The following is a 22,265-nucleotide window of genomic DNA, read 5'->3' on the forward strand; positions in this document are numbered from 1 at the left end:
CTAAGTCTTAAGGTTAAATCTTAGCTTTAAGTCTCAGTTTTAAGTTTTAGGGATAAGTCTTATGGATAAATTTCACGATTAAGTCTCAGGGTTGAGTCTTAAGGTTAAAACTTAACCTTAAGTCTTAGGCTTACGGCTTAGGGTTAAATCGTAACGTTAAATCGTAGCTTTAAGTCTTAGGGTTAAGTCCAAAGTTTAAATCACAAGTTGAAGTCTTAGGGTTAACTCTTTAGAGTTAAGTCTTGGGGTTAAGTCTTAGGGTGAAGTCTTAAAATTTAAGTCCTAAGGTTAACTCTTAGGGTTAAATCTGTAAGGTCAACACTTAAGGTTAACTCTTAGGGTTAAGTTTAGGGTTAAGTCTTAAGGTTACTTCTTAAAGTTAAATATTAAGGTTAAGTCTTAGGGTTATTTCTTAAGTTTAAGTCTGAGGGTTCTATCTGAGCGTGAATTATTAAGTTTAAGTCTTAGAGTTAATTCTCAGGGTTAAGTCTTAAAGTTACTTCTTAAGGTTGAGACTTAGGGTTAAGTTTCAAGGTTAAGTCCGAATGTTACATCTTAAAGTTAAGTCTTAGGGTTAAATCTCAGTGTTAAGTCTCAAGGTTAGGTCTCAGGGTATAAGTCGTGAGGTTGTGTCTTAATGTTCAGTCTTATTGTTAAGTCTTAAAAGTTATATTTTAGGGTTCCGTCTTAGGGTTAAATTTCAAGGTTAAGTCTTAGGGTTAAGTCTTAAGGTGAAGTCTTATGGATTGAGTCTTAGGGCTAAGTCTAAAGTCTCATTCATAAGTTGAAGTCTTAGACTTAAGTCTTGGGGCTAAGTCTTAGGGTTAAGTCTTAAATCTTAGGTTTAAGTCTCAGTGTTGAGTCTTAGGGATAAGTCTTTGAATTAAGTCTTCCAGTTTTGTCTTAAGGTTTAACCTTAAGTTTAAGTCATAGGGTTAAGTCTTAGGGTTAAGTTTTGAGTGTAAATCTTAAGGTTAAGTCTTAAGGTTAAGTCTTAATGGTACATCTTCAAGTTAAGTCTTAGCATTAAGACTTAGGGTTAAATCCCAGGGTTAAATTTCAAGGTAAAGTCTCAAGGTTAAGTCTCAGGGTTACGTGGTAAGGTTGTGTCTTAGGATTCAGTCTTAGGGTTAAGTCTCAGGTTTAAGTCTCAGGATTATGTCTTAGGGTTAAGTCTTAATGTGAAGTCTTAAATTGAAGTCTTAAGCTTAAGTCTTAGGGTTAAGCCTTAAGGTTAAGTGTCAGGGTTAATTCCTAAAGGTTAAGCCTTAAGTTTACATCTCATCGATTGAGTCTTAGGGTTAAGTCTTCATTTGAAGTCTTAGGGTTAAGTCTTAGAGTACAATCTTGAGGATAAGTCTTATGGTTAAGTCTCAGGGTTAAGTCTTAATGTTAAGTCTTAAGGTTGAGCCTTAAGGTTAAGTCTTAGGGTTAAGCCTTAGAGTTATGCCTTGGGGATAAGTCTTAGGGCTAAGTCTCAGGATTAAGTATCAAGGTTAAAGCTCAAGGATATGTCTCAGGGCTACGTTTTAGGGCTAAGTCTTAAGGTTAAATCTTAGCTTTAAGTCTCAGTTTTAAGTTTTAGGGATAAGTCTTATGGATAAATTTCACGATTAAGTCTCAGGGTTGAGTCTTAAGGTTAAAACTTAACCTTAAGTCTTAGGCTTACGGCTTAGGGTTAAATCGTAACGTTAAATCGTAGCTTTAAGTCTTAGGGTTAAGTCCAAAGTTTAAATCACAAGTTGAAGTCTTAGGGTTAACTCTTTAGAGTTAAGTCTTGGGGTTAAGTCTTAGGGTGAAGTCTTAAAATTTAAGTCCTAAGGTTAACTCTTAGGGTTAAATCTGTAAGGTCAACACTTAAGGTTAACTCTTAGGGTTAAGTTTAGGGTTAAGTCTTAAGGTTACTTCTTAAAGTTAAATATTAAGGTTAAGTCTTAGGGTTATTTCTTAAGTTTAAGTCTGAGGGTTCTATCTGAGCGTGAATTATTAAGTTTAAGTCTTAGAGTTCATTCTCAGGGTTAAGTCTTAAAGTTACTTCTTAAGGTTGAGACTTAGGGTTAAGTTTCAAGGTTAAGTCCGAATGTTACATCTTAAAGTTAAGTCTTAGGGTTAAATCTCAGTGTTAAGTCTCAAGGTTAGGTCTCAGGGTATAAGTCGTGAGGTTGTGTCTTAATGTTCAGTCTTATTGTTAAGTCTTAAAAGTTATATTTTAGGGTTCCGTCTTAGGGTTAAATTTCAAGGTTAAGTCTTAGGGTTAAGTCTTAAGGTGAAGTCTTATGGATTGAGTCTTAGGGCTAAGTCTAAAGTCTCATTCATAAGTTGAAGTCTTAGACTTAAGTCTTGGGGCTAAGTCTTAGGGTTAAGTCTTAAATCTTAGGTTTAAGTCTCAGTGTTGAGTCTTAGGGATAAGTCTTTGAATTAAGTCTTCCAGTTTTGTCTTAAGGTTTAACCTTAAGTTTAAGTCATAGGGTTAAGTCTTAGGGTTAAGTTTTGAGTGTAAATCTTAAGGTTAAGTCTTAAGGTTAAGTCTTAGGGTTAAGTTTTGAGTGTAAATCTTAAGGTTAAGTCTTAAGGTTAAGTCTTAATGGTACATCTTCAAGTTAAGTCTTAGCATTAAGACTTAGGGTTAAATCCCAGGGTTAAATTTCAAGGTAAAGTCTCAAGGTTAAGTCTCAGGGTTACGTGGTAAGGTTGTGTCTTAGGATTCAGTCTTAGGGTTAAGTCTCAGGTTTAAGTCTCAGGATTATGTCTTAGGGTTAAGTCTTAATGTGAAGTCTTAAATTGAAGTCTTAAGCTTAAGTCTTAGGGTTAAGCCTTAAGGTTAAGTGTCAGGGTTAATTCCTAAAGGTTAAGTCTTAAGTTTACATCTCATCGATTGAGTCTTAGGGTTAAGTCTTCATTTTAAGTCTTAGGGTTAAGTCTTAGAGTACAATCTTGAGGATAAGTCTTATGGTTAAGTCTCAGGGTTAAGTCTCAGGGTTAAGTCTTAAGGTTGAGCCTTAAGGTTAAGTCTTAGGGTTAAGCCTTAGAGTTATGCCTTGGGGATAAGTCTTAGGGCTAAGTCTCAGGATTAAGTATCAAGGTTAAAGCTCAAGGATATGTCTCAGGGCTACGTTTTAGGGCTAAGTCTTAAGGTTAAATCTTAGCTTTAAGTCTCAGTTTTAAGTTTTAGGGATAAGTCTTATGGATAAATTTCACGATTAAGTCTCAGGGTTGAGTCTTAAGGTTAAAACTTAACCTTAAGTCTTAGGCTTACGGCTTAGGGTTAAATCGTAACGTTAAATCGTAGCTTTAAGTCTTAGGGTTAAGTCCAAAGTTTAAATCACAAGTTGAAGTCTTAGGGTTAACTCTTTAGAGTTAAGTCTCGGGGTTAAGTCTTAGGGTGAAGTCTTAAAATTTAAGTCCTAAGGTTAACTCTTAGGGTTAAATCTGTAAGGTCAACACTTAAGGTTAACTCTTAGGGTTAAGTTTAGGGTTAAGTCTTAAGGTTACTTCTTAAAGTTAAATATTAAGGTTAAGTCTTAGGGTTATTTCTTAAGTTTAAGTCTGAGGGTTCTATCTGAGCGTGAATTATTAAGTTTAAGTCTTAGAGTTCATTCTCAGGGTTAAGTCTTAAAGTTACTTCTTAAGGTTGAGACTTAGGGTTAAGTTTCAAGGTTAAGTCCGAATGTTACATCTTAAAGTTAAGTCTTAGGGTTAAATCTCAGTGTTAAGTCTCAAGGTTAGGTCTCAGGGTATAAGTCGTGAGGTTGTGTCTTAATGTTCAGTCTTATTGTTAAGTCTTAAAAGTTATATTTTAGGGTTCAGTCTTAGGGTTAAATTTCAAGGTTAAGTCTTAGGGTTAAGTCTTAAGGTGAAGTCTTATGGATTGAGTCTTAGGGCTAAGTCTAAAGTCTCATTCATAAGTTGAAGTCTTAGACTTAAGTCTTGGGGCTAAGTCTTAGGGTTAAGTCTTAAATCTTAGGTTTAAGTCTCAGTGTTGAGTCTTAGGGATAAGTCTTTGAATTAAGTCTTCCAGTTTTGTCTTAAGGTTTAACCTTAAGTTTAAGTCATAGGGTTAAGTCTTAGGGTTAAGTTTTGAGTGTAAATCTTAAGGTTAAGTCTTAATGGTACATCTTCAAGTTAAGTCTTAGCATTAAGACTTAGGGTTAAATCCCAGGGTTAAATTTCAAGGTAAAGTCTCAAGGTTAAGTCTCAGGGTTACGTGGTAAGGTTGTGTCTTAGGATTCAGTCTTAGGGTTAAGTCTCAGGTTTAAGTCTCAGGATTATGTCTTAGGGTTAAGTCTTAATGTGAAGTCTTAAATTGAAGTCTTAAGCTTAAGTCTTAGGGTTAAGCCTTAAGGTTAAGTGTCAGGGTTAATTCCTAAAGGTTAAGCCTTAAGTTTACATCTCATCGATTGAGTCTTAGGGTTAAGTCTTCATTTTAAGTCTTAGGGTTAAGTCTTAGAGTACAATCTTGAGGATAAGTCTCAGGGTTAAGTCTCAGGGTTAAGTCTCAGGGTTAAGTCTTAAGGTTGAGCCTTAAGGTTAAGTCTTAGGGTTAAGCCTTAGAGTTATGCCTTGGGGATAAGTCTTAGGGCTAAGTCTCAGGATTAAGTATCAAGGTTAAAGCTCAAGGATATGTCTCAGGGCTACGTTTTAGGGCTAAGTCTTAAGGTTAAATCTTAGCTTTAAGTCTCAGTTTTAAGTTTTAGGGATAAGTCTTATGGATAAATTTCACGATTAAGTCTCAGGGTTGAGTCTTAAGGTTAAAACTTAACCTTAAGTCTTAGGCTTACGGCTTAGGGTTAAATCGTAACGTTAAATCGTAGCTTTAAGTCTTAGGGTTAAGTCCAAAGTTTAAATCACAAGTTGAAGTCTTAGGGTTAACTCTTTAGAGTTAAGTCTCGGGGTTAAGTCTTAGGGTGAAGTCTTAAAATTTAAGTCCTAAGGTTAACTCTTAGGGTTAAATCTGTAAGGTCAACACTTAAGGTTAACTCTTAGGGTTAAGTTTAGGGTTAAGTCTTAAGGTTACTTCTTAAAGTTAAATATTAAGGTTAAGTCTTAGGGTTATTTCTTAAGTTTAAGTCTGAGGGTTCTATCTGAGCGTGAATTATTAAGTTTAAGTCTTAGAGTTAATTCTCAGGGTTAAGTCTTAAAGTTACTTCTTAAGGTTGAGACTTAGGGTTAAGTTTCAAGGTTAAGTCCGAATGTTACATCTTAAAGTTAAGTCTTAGGGTTAAATCTCAGTGTTAAGTCTCAAGGTTAGGTCTCAGGGTATAAGTCGTGAGGTTGTGTCTTAATGTTCAGTCTTATTGTTAAGTCTTAAAAGTTATATTTTAGGGTTCAGTCTTAGGGTTAAATTTCAAGGTTAAGTCTTAGGGTTAAGTCTTAAGGTGAAGTCTTATGGATTGAGTCTTAGGGCTAAGTCTAAAGTCTCATTCATAAGTTGAAGTCTTAGACTTAAGTCTTGGGGCTAAGTCTTAGGGTTAAGTCTTAAATCTTAGGTTTAAGTCTCAGTGTTGAGTCTTAGGGATAAGTCTTTGAATTAAGTCTTCCAGTTTTGTCTTAAGGTTTAACCTTAAGTTTAAGTCATAGGGTTAAGTCTTAGGGTTAAGTTTTGAGTGTAAATCTTAAGGTTAAGTCTTAATGGTACATCTTCAAGTTAAGTCTTAGCATTAAGACTTAGGGTTAAATCCCAGGGTTAAATTTCAAGGTAAAGTCTCAATGTTAAGTCTCAGGGTTACGTGGTAAGGTTGTGTCTTAGGATTCAGTCTTAGGGTTAAGTCTCAGGTTTAAGTCTCAGGATTATGTCTTAGGGTTAAGTCTTAATGTGAAGTCTTAAATTGAAGTCTTAAGCTTAAGTCTTAGGGTTAAGCCTTAAGGTTAAGTGTCAGGGTTAATTCCTAAAGGTTAAGCCTTAAGTTTACATCTCATCGATTGAGTCTTAGGGTTAAGTCTTCATTTTAAGTCTTAGGGTTAAGTCTTAGAGTACAATCTTGAGGATAAGTCTCAGGGTTAAGTCTCAGGGTTAAGTCTCAGGGTTAAGTCTTAAGGTTGAGCCTTAAGGTTAAGTCTTAGGGTTAAGCCTTAGAGTTATGCCTTGGGGATAAGTCTTAGGGCTAAGTCTCAGGATTAAGTATCAAGGTTAAAGCTCAAGGATATGTCTCAGGGCTACGTTTTAGGGCTAAGTCTTAAGGTTAAATCTTAGCTTTAAGTCTCAGTTTTAAGTTTTAGGGATAAGTCTTATGGATAAATTTCACGATTAAGTCTCAGGGTTGAGTCTTAAGGTTAAAACTTAACCTTAAGTCTTAGGCTTACGGCTTAGGGTTAAATCGTAACGTTAAATCGTAGCTTTAAGTCTTAGGGTTAAGTCCAAAGTTTAAATCACAAGTTGAAGTCTTAGGGTTAACTCTTTAGAGTTAAGTCTCGGGGTTAAGTCTTAGGGTGAAGTCTTAAAATTTAAGTCCTAAGGTTAACTCTTAGGGTTAAATCTGTAAGGTCAACACTTAAGGTTAACTCTTAGGGTTAAGTTTAGGGTTAAGTCTTAAGGTTACTTCTTAAAGTTAAATATTAAGGTTAAGTCTTAGGGTTATTTCTTAAGTTTAAGTCTGAGGGTTCTATCTGAGCGTGAATTATTAAGTTTAAGTCTTAGAGTTCATTCTCAGGGTTAAGTCTTAAAGTTACTTCTTAAGGTTGAGACTTAGGGTTAAGTTTCAAGGTTAAGTCCGAATGTTACATCTTAAAGTTAAGTCTTAGGGTTAAATCTCAGTGTTAAGTCTCAAGGTTAGGTCTCAGGGTATAAGTCGTGAGGTTGTGTCTTAATGTTCAGTCTTATTGTTAAGTCTTAAAAGTTATATTTTAGGGTTCAGTCTTAGGGTTAAATTTCAAGGTTAAGTCTTAGGGTTAAGTCTTAAGGTGAAGTCTTATGGATTGAGTCTTAGGGCTAAGTCTAAAGTCTCATTCATAAGTTGAAGTCTTAGACTTAAGTCTTGGGGCTAAGTCTTAGGGTTAAGTCTTAAATCTTAGGTTTAAGTCTCAGTGTTGAGTCTTAGGGATAAGTCTTTGAATTAAGTCTTCAAGTTTTGTCTTAAGGTTTAACCTTAAGTTTAAGTCATAGGGTTAAGTCTTAGGGTTAAGTTTTGAGTGTAAATCTTAAGGTTAAGTCTTAAGGTTAAGTCTTAATGGTACATCTTCAAGTTAAGTCTTAGCATTAAGACTTAGGGTTAAATCCCAGGGTTAAATTTCAAGGTAAAGTCTCAAGGTTAAGTCTCAGGGTTACGTGGTAAGGTTGTGTCTTAGGATTCAGTCTTAGGGTTAAGTCTCAGGTTTAAGTCTCAGGATTATGTCTTAGGGTTAAGTCTTAATGTGAAGTCTTAAATTGAAGTCTTAAGCTTAAGTCTTAGGGTTAAGCCTTAAGGTTAAGTGTCAGGGTTAATTCCTAAAGGTTAAGCCTTAAGTTTACATCTCATCGATTGAGTCTTAGGGTTAAGTCTTCATTTTAAGTCTTAGGGTTAAGTCTTAGAGTACAATCTTGAGGATAAGTCTTATGGTTAAGTCTCAGGGTTAAGTCTTAATGTTAAGTCTTAAGGTTGAGCCTTAAGGTTAAGTCTTAGGGTTAAGCCTTAGAGTTATGCCTTGGGGATAAGTCTTAGGGCTAAGTCTCAGGATTAAGTATCAAGGTTAAAGCTCAAGGATATGTCTCAGGGCTACGTTTTAGGGCTAAGTCTTAAGGTTAAATCTTAGCTTTAAGTCTCAGTTTTAAGTTTTAGGGATAAGTCTTATGGATAAATTTCACGATTAAGTCTCAGGGTTGAGTCTTAAGGTTAAAACTTAACCTTAAGTCTTAGGCTTACGGCTTAGGGTTAAATCGTAACGTTAAATCGTAGCTTTAAGTCTTAGGGTTAAGTCCAAAGTTTAAATCACAAGTTGAAGTCTTAGGGTTAACTCTTTAGAGTTAAGTCTCGGGGTTAAGTCTTAGGGTGAAGTCTTAAAATTTAAGTCCTAAGGTTAACTCTTAGGGTTAAATCTGTAAGGTCAACACTTAAGGTTAACTCTTAGGGTTAAGTTTAGGGTTAAGTCTTAAGGTTACTTCTTAAAGTTAAATATTAAGGTTAAGTCTTAGGGTTATTTCTTAAGTTTAAGTCTGAGGGTTCTATCTGAGCGTGAATTATTAAGTTTAAGTCTTAGAGTTCATTCTCAGGGTTAAGTCTTAAAGTTACTTCTTAAGGTTGAGACTTAGGGTTAAGTTTCAAGGTTAAGTCCGAATGTTACATCTTAAAGTTAAGTCTTAGGGTTAAATCTCAGTGTTAAGTCTCAAGGTTAGGTCTCAGGGTATAAGTCGTGAGGTTGTGTCTTAATGTTCAGTCTTATTGTTAAGTCTTAAAAGTTATATTTTAGGGTTCAGTCTTAGGGTTAAATTTCAAGGTTAAGTCTTAGGGTTAAGTCTTAAGGTGAAGTCTTATGGATTGAGTCTTAGGGCTAAGTCTAAAGTCTCATTCATAAGTTGAAGTCTTAGACTTAAGTCTTGGGGCTAAGTCTTAGGGTTAAGTCTTAAATCTTAGGTTTAAGTCTCAGTGTTGAGTCTTAGGGATAAGTCTTTGAATTAAGTCTTCAAGTTTTGTCTTAAGGTTTAACCTTAAGTTTAAGTCATAGGGTTAAGTCTTAGGGTTAAGTTTTGAGTGTAAATCTTAAGGTTAAGTCTTAAGGTTAAGTCTTAATGGTACATCTTCAAGTTAAGTCTTAGCATTAAGACTTAGGGTTAAATCCCAGGGTTAAATTTCAAGGTAAAGTCTCAAGGTTAAGTCTCAGGGTTACGTGGTAAGGTTGTGTCTTAGGATTCAGTCTTAGGGTTAAGTCTCAGGTTTAAGTCTCAGGATTATGTCTTAGGGTTAAGTCTTAATGTGAAGTCTTAAATTGAAGTCTTAAGCTTAAGTCTTAGGGTTAAGCCTTAAGGTTAAGTGTCAGGGTTAATTCCTAAAGGTTAAGCCTTAAGTTTACATCTCATCGATTGAGTCTTAGGGTTAAGTCTTCATTTTAAGTCTTAGGGTTAAGTCTTAGAGTACAATCTTGAGGATAAGTCTTATGGTTAAGTCTCAGGGTTAAGTCTTAATGTTAAGTCTTAAGGTTGAGCCTTAAGGTTAAGTCTTAGGGTTAAGCCTTAGAGTTATGCCTTGGGGATAAGTCTTAGGGCTAAGTCTCAGGATTAAGTATCAAGGTTAAAGCTCAAGGATATGTCTCAGGGCTACGTTTTAGGGCTAAGTCTTAAGGTTAAATCTTAGCTTTAAGTCTCAGTTTTAAGTTTTAGGGATAAGTCTTATGGATAAATTTCACGATTAAGTCTCAGGGTTGAGTCTTAAGGTTAAAACTTAACCTTAAGTCTTAGGCTTACGGCTTAGGGTTAAATCGTAACGTTAAATCGTAGCTTTAAGTCTTAGGGTTAAGTCCAAAGTTTAAATCACAAGTTGAAGTCTTAGGGTTAACTCTTTAGAGTTAAGTCTTGGGGTTAAGTCTTAGGGTGAAGTCTTAAAATTTAAGTCCTAAGGTTAACTCTTAGGGTTAAATCTGTAAGGTCAACACTTAAGGTTAACTCTTAGGGTTAAGTTTAGGGTTAAGTCTTAAGGTTACTTCTTAAAGTTAAATATTAAGGTTAAGTCTTAGGGTTATTTCTTAAGTTTAAGTCTGAGGGTTCTATCTGAGCGTGAATTATTAAGTTTAAGTCTTAGAGTTCATTCTCAGGGTTAAGTCTTAAAGTTACTTCTTAAGGTTGAGACTTAGGGTTAAGTTTCAAGGTTAAGTCCGAATGTTACATCTTAAAGTTAAGTCTTAGGGTTAAATCTCAGTGTTAAGTCTCAAGGTTAGGTCTCAGGGTATAAGTCGTGAGGTTGTGTCTTAATGTTCAGTCTTATTGTTAAGTCTTAAAAGTTATATTTTAGGGTTCCGTCTTAGGGTTAAATTTCAAGGTTAAGTCTTAGGGTTAAGTCTTAAGGTGAAGTCTTATGGATTGAGTCTTAGGGCTAAGTCTAAAGTCTCATTCATAAGTTGAAGTCTTAGACTTAAGTCTTGGGGCTAAGTCTTAGGGTTAAGTCTTAAATCTTAGGTTTAAGTCTCAGTGTTGAGTCTTAGGGATAAGTCTTTGAATTAAGTCTTCCAGTTTTGTCTTAAGGTTTAACCTTAAGTTTAAGTCATAGGGTTAAGTCTTAGGGTTAAGTTTTGAGTGTAAATCTTAAGGTTAAGTCTTAAGGTTAAGTCTTAGGGTTAAGTTTTGAGTGTAAATCTTAAGGTTAAGTCTTAATGGTACATCTTCAAGTTAAGTCTTAGCATTAAGACTTAGGGTTAAATCCCAGGGTTAAATTTCAAGGTAAAGTCTCAAGGTTAAGTCTCAGGGTTACGTGGTAAGGTTGTGTCTTAGGATTCAGTCTTAGGGTTAAGTCTCAGGTTTAAGTCTCAGGATTATGTCTTAGGGTTAAGTCTTAATGTGAAGTCTTAAATTGAAGTCTTAAGCTTAAGTCTTAGGGTTAAGCCTTAAGGTTAAGTGTCAGGGTTAATTCCTAAAGGTTAAGCCTTAAGTTTACATCTCATCGATTGAGTCTTAGGGTTAAGTCTTCATTTTAAGTCTTAGGGTTAAGTCTTAGAGTACAATCTTGAGGATAAGTCTCAGGGTTAAGTCTCAGGGTTAAGTCTCAGGGTTAAGTCTTAAGGTTGAGCCTTAAGGTTAAGTCTTAGGGTTAAGCCTTAGAGTTATGCCTTGGGGATAAGTCTTAGGGCTAAGTCTCAGGATTAAGTATCAAGGTTAAAGCTCAAGGATATGTCTCAGGGCTACGTTTTAGGGCTAAGTCTTAAGGTTAAATCTTAGCTTTAAGTCTCAGTTTTAAGTTTTAGGGATAAGTCTTATGGATAAATTTCACGATTAAGTCTCAGGGTTGAGTCTTAAGGTTAAAACTTAACCTTAAGTCTTAGGCTTACGGCTTAGGGTTAAATCGTAACGTTAAATCGTAGCTTTAAGTCTTAGGGTTAAGTCCAAAGTTTAAATCACAAGTTGAAGTCTTAGGGTTAACTCTTTAGAGTTAAGTCTTGGGGTTAAGTCTTAGGGTGAAGTCTTAAAATTTAAGTCCTAAGGTTAACTCTTAGGGTTAAATCTGTAAGGTCAACACTTAAGGTTAACTCTTAGGGTTAAGTTTAGGGTTAAGTCTTAAGGTTACTTCTTAAAGTTAAATATTAAGGTTAAGTCTTAGGGTTATTTCTTAAGTTTAAGTCTGAGGGTTCTATCTGAGCGTGAATTATTAAGTTTAAGTCTTAGAGTTCATTCTCAGGGTTAAGTCTTAAAGTTACTTCTTAAGGTTGAGACTTAGGGTTAAGTTTCAAGGTTAAGTCCGAATGTTACATCTTAAAGTTAAGTCTTAGGGTTAAATCTCAGTGTTAAGTCTCAAGGTTAGGTCTCAGGGTATAAGTCGTGAGGTTGTGTCTTAATGTTCAGTCTTATTGTTAAGTCTTAAAAGTTATATTTTAGGGTTCCGTCTTAGGGTTAAATTTCAAGGTTAAGTCTTAGGGTTAAGTCTTAAGGTGAAGTCTTATGGATTGAGTCTTAGGGCTAAGTCTAAAGTCTCATTCATAAGTTGAAGTCTTAGACTTAAGTCTTGGGGCTAAGTCTTAGGGTTAAGTCTTAAATCTTAGGTTTAAGTCTCAGTGTTGAGTCTTAGGGATAAGTCTTTGAATTAAGTCTTCCAGTTTTGTCTTAAGGTTTAACCTTAAGTTTAAGTCATAGGGTTAAGTCTTAGGGTTAAGTTTTGAGTGTAAATCTTAAGGTTAAGTCTTAAGGTTAAGTCTTAATGGTACATCTTCAAGTTAAGTCTTAGCATTAAGACTTAGGGTTAAATCCCAGGGTTAAATTTCAAGGTAAAGTCTCAAGGTTAAGTCTCAGGGTTACGTGGTAAGGTTGTGTCTTAGGATTCAGTCTTAGGGTTAAGTCTCAGGTTTAAGTCTCAGGATTATGTCTTAGGGTTAAGTCTTAATGTGAAGTCTTAAATTGAAGTCTTAAGCTTAAGTCTTAGGGTTAAGCCTTAAGGTTAAGTGTCAGGGTTAATTCCTAAAGGTTAAGCCTTAAGTTTACATCTCATCGATTGAGTCTTAGGGTTAAGTCTTCATTTTAAGTCTTAGGGTTAAGTCTTAGAGTACAATCTTGAGGATAAGTCTCAGGGTTAAGTCTCAGGGTTAAGTCTCAGGGTTAAGTCTTAAGGTTGAGCCTTAAGGTTAAGTCTTAGGGTTAAGCCTTAGAGTTATGCCTTGGGGATAAGTCTTAGGGCTAAGTCTCAGGATTAAGTATCAAGGTTAAAGCTCAAGGATATGTCTCAGGGCTACGTTTTAGGGCTAAGTCTTAAGGTTAAATCTTAGCTTTAAGTCTCAGTTTTAAGTTTTAGGGATAAGTCTTATGGATAAATTTCACGATTAAGTCTCAGGGTTGAGTCTTAAGGTTAAAACTTAACCTTAAGTCTTAGGCTTACGGCTTAGGGTTAAATCGTAACGTTAAATCGTAGCTTTAAGTCTTAGGGTTAAGTCCAAAGTTTAAATCACAAGTTGAAGTCTTAGGGTTAACTCTTTAGAGTTAAGTCTCGGGGTTAAGTCTTAGGGTGAAGTCTTAAAATTTAAGTCCTAAGGTTAACTCTTAGGGTTAAATCTGTAAGGTCAACACTTAAGGTTAACTCTTAGGGTTAAGTTTAGGGTTAAGTCTTAAGGTTACTTCTTAAAGTTAAATATTAAGGTTAAGTCTTAGGGTTAATTCTTAAGTTTAAGTCTGAGGGTTCTATCTGAGCGTGAATTATTAAGTTTAAGTCTTAGAGTTCATTCTCAGGGTTAAGTCTTAAAGTTACTTCTTAAGGTTGAGACTTAGGGTTAAGTTTCAAGGTTAAGTCCGAATGTTACATCTTAAAGTTAAGTCTTAGGGTTAAATCTCAGTGTTAAGTCTCAAGGTTAGGTCTCAGGGTATAAGTCGTGAGGTTGTGTCTTAATGTTCAGTCTTATTGTTAAGTCTTAAAAGTTATATTTTAGGGTTCAGTCTTAGGGTTAAATTTCAAGGTTAAGTCTTAGGGTTAAGTCTTAAGGTGAAGTCTTATGGATTGAGTCTTAGGGCTAAGTCTAAAGTCTCATTCATAAGTTGAAGTCTTAGACTTAAGTCTTGGGGCTAAGTCTTAGGGTTAAGTCTTAAATCTTAGGTTTAAGTCTCAGTGTTGAGTCTTAGGGATAAGTCTTTGAATTAAGTCTTCCAGTTTTGTCTTAAGGTTTAACCTTAAGTTTAAGTCATAGGGTTAAGTCTTAGGGTTAAGTTTTGAGTGTAAATCTTAAGGTTAAGTCTTAATGGTACATCTTCAAGTTAAGTCTTAGCATTAAGACTTAGGGTTAAATCCCAGGGTTAAATTTCAAGGTAAAGTCTCAAGGTTAAGTCTCAGGGTTACGTGGTAAGGTTGTGTCTTAGGATTCAGTCTTAGGGTTAAGTCTCAGGTTTAAGTCTCAGGATTATGTCTTAGGGTTAAGTCTTAATGTGAAGTCTTAAATTGAAGTCTTAAGCTTAAGTCTTAGGGTTAAGCCTTAAGGTTAAGTGTCAGGGTTAATTCCTAAAGGTTAAGTCTTAAGTTTACATCTCGTCGATTGAGTCTTAGGGTTAAGTCTTCATTTGAAGTCTTAGGGTTAAGTCTTAGAGTACAATCTTGAGGATAAGTCTTATGGTTAAGTCTCAGGGTTAAGTCTTAAGGTTGAGCCTTAAGGTTAAGTCTTAGGGTTAAGCCTTAGAGTTATGCCTTGGGGATAAGTCTTAGGGCTAAGTCTCAGGATTAAGTATCAAGGTTAAAGCTCAAGGATATGTCTCAGGGCTACGTTTTAGGGCTAAGTCTTAAGGTTAAATCTTAGCTTTAAGTCTCAGTTTTAAGTTTTAGGGATAAGTCTTATGGATAAATTTCACGATTAAGTCTCAGGGTTGAGTCTTAAGGTTAAAACTTAACCTTAAGTCTTAGGCTTACGGCTTAGGGTTAAATCGTAACGTTAAATCGTAGCTTTAAGTCTTAGGGTTAAGTCCAAAGTTTAAATCACAAGTTGAAGTCTTAGGGTTAACTCTTTAGAGTTAAGTCTCGGGGTTAAGTCTTAGGGTGAAGTCTTAAAATTTAAGTCCTAAGGTTAACTCTTAGGGTTAAATCTGTAAGGTCAACACTTAAGGTTAACTCTTAGGGTTAAGTTTAGGGTTAAGTCTTAAGGTTACTTCTTAAAGTTAAATATTAAGGTTAAGTCTTAGGGTTATTTCTTAAGTTTAAGTCTGAGGGTTCTATCTGAGCGTGAATTATTAAGTTTAAGTCTTAGAGTTCATTCTCAGGGTTAAGTCTTAAAGTTACTTCTTAAGGTTGAGACTTAGGGTTAAGTTTCAAGGTTAAGTCCGAATGTTACATCTTAAAGTTAAGTCTTAGGGTTAAATCTCAGTGTTAAGTCTCAAGGTTAGGTCTCAGGGTATAAGTCGTGAGGTTGTGTCTTAATGTTCAGTCTTATTGTTAAGTCTTAAAAGTTATATTTTAGGGTTCAGTCTTAGGGTTAAATTTCAAGGTTAAGTCTTAGGGTTAAGTCTTAAGGTGAAGTCTTATGGATTGAGTCTTAGGGCTAAGTCTAAAGTCTCATTCATAAGTTGAAGTCTTAGACTTAAGTCTTGGGGCTAAGTCTTAGGGTTAAGTCTTAAATCTTAGGTTTAAGTCTCAGTGTTGAGTCTTAGGGATAAGTCTTTGAATTAAGTCTTCCAGTTTTGTCTTAAGGTTTAACCTTAAGTTTAAGTCATAGGGTTAAGTCTTAGGGTTAAGTTTTGAGTGTAAATCTTAAGGTTAAGTCTTAATGGTACATCTTCAAGTTAAGTCTTAGCATTAAGACTTAGGGTTAAATCCCAGGGTTAAATTTCAAGGTAAAGTCTCAAGGTTAAGTCTCAGGGTTACGTGGTAAGGTTGTGTCTTAGGATTCAGTCTTAGGGTTAAGTCTCAGGTTTAAGTCTCAGGATTATGTCTTAGGGTTAAGTCTTAATGTGAAGTCTTAAATTGAAGTCTTAAGCTTAAGTCTTAGGGTTAAGCCTTAAGGTTAAGTGTCAGGGTTAATTCCTAAAGGTTAAGCCTTAAGTTTACATCTCATCGATTGAGTCTTAGGGTTAAGTCTTCATTTTAAGTCTTAGGGTTAAGTCTTAGAGTACAATCTTGAGGATAAGTCTCAGGGTTAAGTCTCAGGGTTAAGTCTCAGGGTTAAGTCTTAAGGTTGAGCCTTAAGGTTAAGTCTTAGGGTTAAGCCTTAGAGTTATGCCTTGGGGATAAGTCTTAGGGCTAAGTCTCAGGATTAAGTATCAAGGTTAAAGCTCAAGGATATGTCTCAGGGCTACGTTTTAGGGCTAAGTCTTAAGGTTAAATCTTAGCTTTAAGTCTCAGTTTTAAGTTTTAGGGATAAGTCTTATGGATAAATTTCACGATTAAGTCTCAGGGTTGAGTCTTAAGGTTAAAACTTAACCTTAAGTCTTAGGCTTACGGCTTAGGGTTAAATCGTAACGTTAAATCGTAGCTTTAAGTCTTAGGGTTAAGTCCAAAGTTTAAATCACAAGTTGAAGTCTTAGGGTTAACTCTTTAGAGTTAAGTCTCGGGGTTAAGTCTTAGGGTGAAGTCTTAAAATTTAAGTCCTAAGGTTAACTCTTAGGGTTAAATCTGTAAGGTCAACACTTAAGGTTAACTCTTAGGGTTAAGTTTAGGGTTAAGTCTTAAGGTTACTTCTTAAAGTTAAATATTAAGGTTAAGTCTTAGGGTTATTTCTTAAGTTTAAGTCTGAGGGTTCTATCTGAGCGTGAATTATTAAGTTTAAGTCTTAGAGTTCATTCTCAGGGTTAAGTCTTAAAGTTACTTCTTAAGGTTGAGACTTAGGGTTAAGTTTCAAGGTTAAGTCCGAATGTTACATCTTAAAGTTAAGTCTTAGGGTTAAATCTCAGTGTTAAGTCTCAAGGTTAGGTCTCAGGGTATAAGTCGTGAGGTTGTGTCTTAATGTTCAGTCTTATTGTTAAGTCTTAAAAGTTATATTTTAGGGTTCAGTCTTAGGGTTAAATTTCAAGGTTAAGTCTTAGGGTTAAGTCTTAAGGTGAAGTCTTATGGATTGAGTCTTAGGGCTAAGTCTAAAGTCTCATTCATAAGTTGAAGTCTTAGACTTAAGTCTTGGGGCTAAGTCTTAGGGTTAAGTCTTAAATCTTAGGTTTAAGTCTCAGTGTTGAGTCTTAGGGATAAGTCTTTGAATTAAGTCTTCAAGTTTTGTCTTAAGGTTTAACCTTAAGTTTAAGTCATAGGGTTAAGTCTTAGGGTTAAGTTTTGAGTGTAAATCTTAAGGTTAAGTCTTAAGGTTAAGTCTTAATGGTACATCTTCAAGTTAAGTCTTAGCATTAAGACTTAGGGTTAAATCCCAGGGTTAAATTTCAAGGTAAAGTCTCAAGGTTAAGTCTCAGGGTTACGTGGTAAGGTTGTGTCTTAGGATTCAGTCTTAGGGTTAAGTTTTGACGTTAAACTTTAGGTTAAGTCTTAGGGTTAAGTCTCAGGTTTAAGTCTCAGGATTATGTCTTAGGGTTAAGTCTTAATGTGAAGTCTTAAATTGAAGTCTTAAGCTTAAGTCTTAGGGTTAAGCCTTAAGGTTAAGTGTCAGGGTTAATTCCTAAAGGTTAAGTCTTAAGTTTACATCTCATCGATTGAGTCTTAGGGTTAAGTCTTCATTTTAAGTCTTAGGGTTAAGTCTTAGAGTACAATCTTGAGGATAAGTCTCAGGGTTAAGTCTCAGGGTTAAGTCTCAGGGTTAAGTCTTAAGGTTGAGCCTTAAGGTTAAGTCTTAGGGTTAAGCCTTAGAGTTATGCCTTGGGGATAAGTCTTAGGGCTAAGTCTCAGGATTAAGTATCAAGGTTAAAGCTCAAGGATATGTCTCAGGGCTACGTTTTAGGGCTAAGTCTTAAGGTTAAATCTTAGCTTTAAGTCTCAGTTTTAAGTTTTAGGGATAAGTCTTATGGATAAATTTCACGATTAAGTCTCAGGGTTGAGTCTTAAGGTTAAAACTTAACCTTAAGTCTTAGGCTTACGGCTTAGGGTTAAATCGTAACGTTAAATCGTAGCTTTAAGTCTTAGGGTTAAGTCCAAAGTTTAAATCACAAGTTGAAGTCTTAGGGTTAACTCTTTAGAGTTAAGTCTCGGGGTTAAGTCTTAGGGTGAAGTCTTAAAATTTAAGTCCTAAGGTTAACTCTTAGGGTTAAATCTGTAAGGTCAACACTTAAGGTTAACTCTTAGGGTTAAGTTTAGGGTTAAGTCTTAAGGTTACTTCTTAAAGTTAAATATTAAGGTTAAGTCTTAGGGTTATTTCTTAAGTTTAAGTCTGAGGGTTCTATCTGAGCGTGAATTATTAAGTTTAAGTCTTAGAGTTCATTCTCAGGGTTAAGTCTTAAAGTTACTTCTTAAGGTTGAGACTTAGGGTTAAGTTTCAAGGTTAAGTCCGAATGTTACATCTTAAAGTTAAGTCTTAGGGTTAAATCTCAGTGTTAAGTCTCAAGGTTAGGTCTCAGGGTATAAGTCGTGAGGTTGTGTCTTAATGTTCAGTCTTATTGTTAAGTCTTAAAAGTTATATTTTAGGGTTCCGTCTTAGGGTTAAATTTTAAGGTTAAGTCTTAGGGTTAAGTCTTAAGGTGAAGTCTTATGGATTGAGTCTTAGGGCTAAGTCTAAAGTCTCATTCATAAGTTGAAGTCTTAGACTTAAGTCTTGGGGCTAAGTCTTAGGGTTAAGTCTTAAATCTTAGGTTTAAGTCTCAGTGTTGAGTCTTAGGGATAAGTCTTTGAATTAAGTCTTCAAGTTTTGTCTTAAGGTTTAACCTTAAGTTTAAGTCATAGGGTTAAGTCTTAGGGTTAAGTTTTGAGTGTAAATCTTAAGGTTAAGTCTTAAGGTTAAGTCTTAATGGTACATCTTCAAGTTAAGTCTTAGCATTAAGACTTAGGGTTAAATCCCAGGGTTAAATTTCAAGGTAAAGTCTCAAGGTTAAGTCTCAGGGTTACGTGGTAAGGTTGTGTCTTAGGATTCAGTCTTAGGGTTAAGTTTTGACGTTAAACTTTAGGTTAAGTCTTAGGGTTAAGTCTCAGGTTTAAGTCTCAGGATTATGTCTTAGGGTTAAGTCTTAATGTGAAGTCTTAAATTGAAGTCTTAAGCTTAAGTCTTAGGGTTAAGCCTTAAGGTTAAGTGTCAGGGTTAATTCCTAAAGGTTAAGTCTTAAGTTTACATCTCATCGATTGAGTCTTAGGGTTAAGTCTTCATTTTAAGTCTTAGGGTTAAGTCTTAGAGTACAATCTTGAGGATAAGTCTTATGGTTAAGTCTCAGGGTTAAGTCTTAATGTTAAGTCTTAAGGTTGAGCCTTAAGGTTAAGTCTTAGGGTTAAGCCTTAGAGTTATGTCTTGGGGATAAGTCTTAGGGCTAAGTCTCAGGATTAAGTATCAAGGTTAAAGCTCAAGGATATGTCTCAGGGCTACGTTTTAGGGCTAAGTCTTAAGGTTAAATCTTAGCTTTAAGTCTCAGTTTTAAGTTTTAGGGATAAGTCTTATGGATAAATTTCACGATTAAGTCTCAGGGTTGAGTCTTAAGGTTAAAACTTAACCTTAAGTCTTAGGCTTACGGCTTAGGGTTAAATCGTAACGTTAAATCGTAGCTTTAAGTCTTAGGGTTAAGTCCAAAGTTTAAATCACAAGTTGAAGTCTTAGGGTTAACTCTTTAGAGTTAAGTCTTGGGGTTAAGTCTTAGGGTGAAGTCTTAAAATTTAAGTCCTAAGGTTAACTCTTAGGGTTAAATCTGTAAGGTCAACACTTAAGGTTAACTCTTAGGGTTAAGTTTAGGGTTAAGTCTTAAGGTTACTTCTTAAAGTTAAATATTAAGGTTAAGTCTTAGGGTTATTTCTTAAGTTTAAGTCTGAGGGTTCTATCTGAGCGTGAATTATTAAGTTTAAGTCTTAGAGTTCATTCTCAGGGTTAAGTCTTAAAGTTACTTCTTAAGGTTGAGACTTAGGGTTAAGTTTCAAGGTTAAGTCCGAATGTTACATCTTAAAGTTAAGTCTTAGGGTTAAATCTCAGTGTTAAGTCTCAAGGTTAGGTCTCAGGGTATAAGTCGTGAGGTTGTGTCTTAATGTTCAGTCTTATTGTTAAGTCTTAAAAGTTATATTTTAGGGTTCAGTCTTAGGGTTAAATTTCAAGGTTAAGTCTTAGGGTTAAGTCTTAAGGTGAAGTCTTATGGATTGAGTCTTAGGGCTAAGTCTAAAGTCTCATTCATAAGTTGAAGTCTTAGACTTAAGTCTTGGGGCTAAGTCTTAGGGTTAAGTCTTAAATCTTAGGTTTAAGTCTCAGTGTTGAGTCTTAGGGATAAGTCTTTGAATTAAGTCTTCAAGTTTTGTCTTAAGGTTTAACCTTAAGTTTAAGTCATAGGGTTAAGTCTGAGGGTTAAGTTTTGAGTGTAAATCTTAAGGTTAAGTCTTAAGGTTAAGTCTTAATGGTACATCTTCAAGTTAAGTCTTAGCATTAAGACTTAGGGTTAAATCCCAGGGTTAAATTTCAAGGTAAAGTCTCAAGGTTAAGTCTCAGGGTTACGTGGTAAGGTTGTGTCTTAGGATTCAGTCTTAGGGTTAAGTTTTGACGTTAAACTTTAGGTTAAGTCTTAGGGTTAAGTCTCAGGTTTAAGTCTCAGGATTATGTCTTAGGGTTAAGTCTTAATGTGAAGTCTTAAATTGAAGTCTTAAGCTTAAGTCTTAGGGTTAAGCCTTAAGGTTAAGTGTCAGGGTTAATTCCTAAAGGTTAAGTCTTAAGTTTACATCTCATCGATTGAGTCTTAGGGTTAAGTCTTCATTTTAAGTCTTAGGGTTAAGTCTTAGAGTACAATCTTGAGGATAAGTCTTATGGTTAAGTCTCAGGGTTAAGTCTTAATGTTAAGTCTTAAGGTTGAGCCTTAAGGTTAAGTCTTAGGGTTAAGCCTTAGAGTTATGTCTTGGGGATAAGTCTTAGGGCCAAGTCTCGGGATTAAGTATCAAGGTTAAAGCTCAAGGATATGTCTCAGGGCTACGTTTTAGGGCTAAGTCTTAAGGTTAAATCTTAGCTTTAAGTCTCAGTTTTAAGTTTTAGGGATAAGTCTTATGGATAAATTTCACAATTAAGTCTCAGGGTTGAGTCTTAAGGTTAAAACTTAACCTTAAGTCTTAGGCTTACGGCTTAGGGTTAAATCGTAACGTTAAATCGTAGCTTTAAGTCTTAGGGTTAAGTCCAAAGTTTAAATCACAAGTTGAAGTCTTAGGGTTAACTCTTTAGAGTTAAGTCTTGGGGTTAAGTCTTAGGGTGAAGTCTTAAAATTTAAGTCCTAAGGTTAACTCTTAGGGTTAAATCTGTAAGGTCAACACTTAAGGTTAACTCTTAGGGTTAAGTTTAGGGTTAAGTCTTAAGGTTACTTCTTAAAGTTAAATATTAAGGTTAAGTCTTAGGGTTATTTCTTAAGTTTAAGTCTGAGGGTTCTATCTGAGCGTGAATTATTAAGTTTAAGTCTTAGAGTTCATTCTCAGGGTTAAGTCTTAAAGTTACTTCTTAAGGTTGAGACTTAGGGTTAAGTTTCAAGGTTAAGTCCGAATGTTACATCTTAAAGTTAAGTCTTAGGGTTAAATCTCAGTGTTAAGTCTCAAGGTTAGGTCTCAGGGTATAAGTCGTGAGGTTGTGTCTTAATGTTCAGTCTTATTGTTAAGTCTTAAAAGTTATATTTTAGGGTTCCGTCTTAGGGTTAAATTTTAAGGTTAAGTCTTAGGGTTAAGTCTTAAGGTGAAGTCTTATGGATTGAGTCTTAGGGCTAAGTCTAAAGTCTCATTCATAAGTTGAAGTCTTAGACTTAAGTCTTGGGGCTAAGTCTTAGGGTTAAGTCTTAAATCTTAGGTTTAAGTCTCAGTGTTGAGTCTTAGGGATAAGTCTTTGAATTAAGTCTTCAAGTTTTGTCTTAAGGTTTAACCTTAAGTTTAAGTCATAGGGTTAAGTCTGAGGGTTAAGTTTTGAGTGTAAATCTTAAGGTTAAGTCTTAAGGTTAAGTCTTAATGGTACATCTTCAAGTTAAGTCTTAGCATTAAGACTTAGGGTTAAATCCCAGGGTTAAATTTCAAGGTAAAGTCTCAAGGTTAAGTCTCAGGGTTACGTGGTAAGGTTGTGTCTTAGGATTCAGTCTTAGGGTTAAGTTTTGACGTTAAACTTTAGGTTAAGTCTTAGGGTTAAGTCTCAGGTTTAAGTCTCAGGATTATGTCTTAGGGTTAAGTCTTAATGTGAAGTCTTAAATTGAAGTCTTAAGCTTAAGTCTTAGGGTTAAGCCTTAAGGTTAAGTGTCAGGGTTAATTCCTAAAGGTTAAGTCTTAAGTTTACATCTCATCGATTGAGTCTTAGGGTTAAGTCTTCATTTTAAGTCTTAGGGTTAAGTCTTAGAGTACAATCTTGAGGATAAGTCTTATGGTTAAGTCTCAGGGTTAAGTCTTAATGTTAAGTCTTAAGGTTGAGCCTTAAGGTTAAGTCTTAGGGTTAAGCCTTAGAGTTATGTCTTGGGGATAAGTCTTAGGGCTAAGTCTCAGGATTAAGTATCAAGGTTAAAGCTCAAGGATATGTCTCAGGGCTACGTTTTAGGGCTAAGTCTTAAGGTTAAATCTTAGCTTTAAGTCTCAGTTTTAAGTTTTAGGGCTAAGTCTTACGGATAAATTTCACGATTAAGTCTCAGGGTTGAGTCTTAAGGTTAAAACTTAACCTTAAGTCTTAGGCTTACGGCTTAGGGTTAAATCGTAACGTTAAATCGTAGCTTTAAGTCTTAGGGTTAAGTCCAAAGTTTAAATCACAAGTTGAAGTCTTAGGGTTAACACTTTAGAGTTAAGTCTTGGGGTTAAGTCTTAGGGTGAAGTCTTAAAATTTAAGTCCTAAGGTTAACTCTTAGGGTTAAATCTGTAAGGTCAACACTTAAGGTTAACTCTTAGGGTTAAGTTTAGGGTTAAGTCTTAAGGTTACTTCTTAAAGTTAAATATTAAGGTTAAGTCTTAGGGTTATTTCTTAAGTTTAAGTCTGAGGGTTATATCTGAGCGTGAATTATTAAGTTTAAGTCTTAGAGTTAATTCTCAGGGTTAAGTCTTAAAGTTACTTCTTAAGGTTGAGACTTAGGGTTAAGTTTCAAGGTTAAGTCCGAATGTTACATCTTAAAGTTAAGTCTTAGGGTTAAATCTCAGTGTTAAGTCTCA

The sequence above is a fragment of the Falco punctatus genome (genome assembly GCF_963210335.1).
Source record: "Falco punctatus genome assembly, contig: scaffold_23, whole genome shotgun sequence".
In the NCBI taxonomy this organism is placed as follows: Eukaryota; Metazoa; Chordata; class Aves; order Falconiformes; family Falconidae; genus Falco; species Falco punctatus.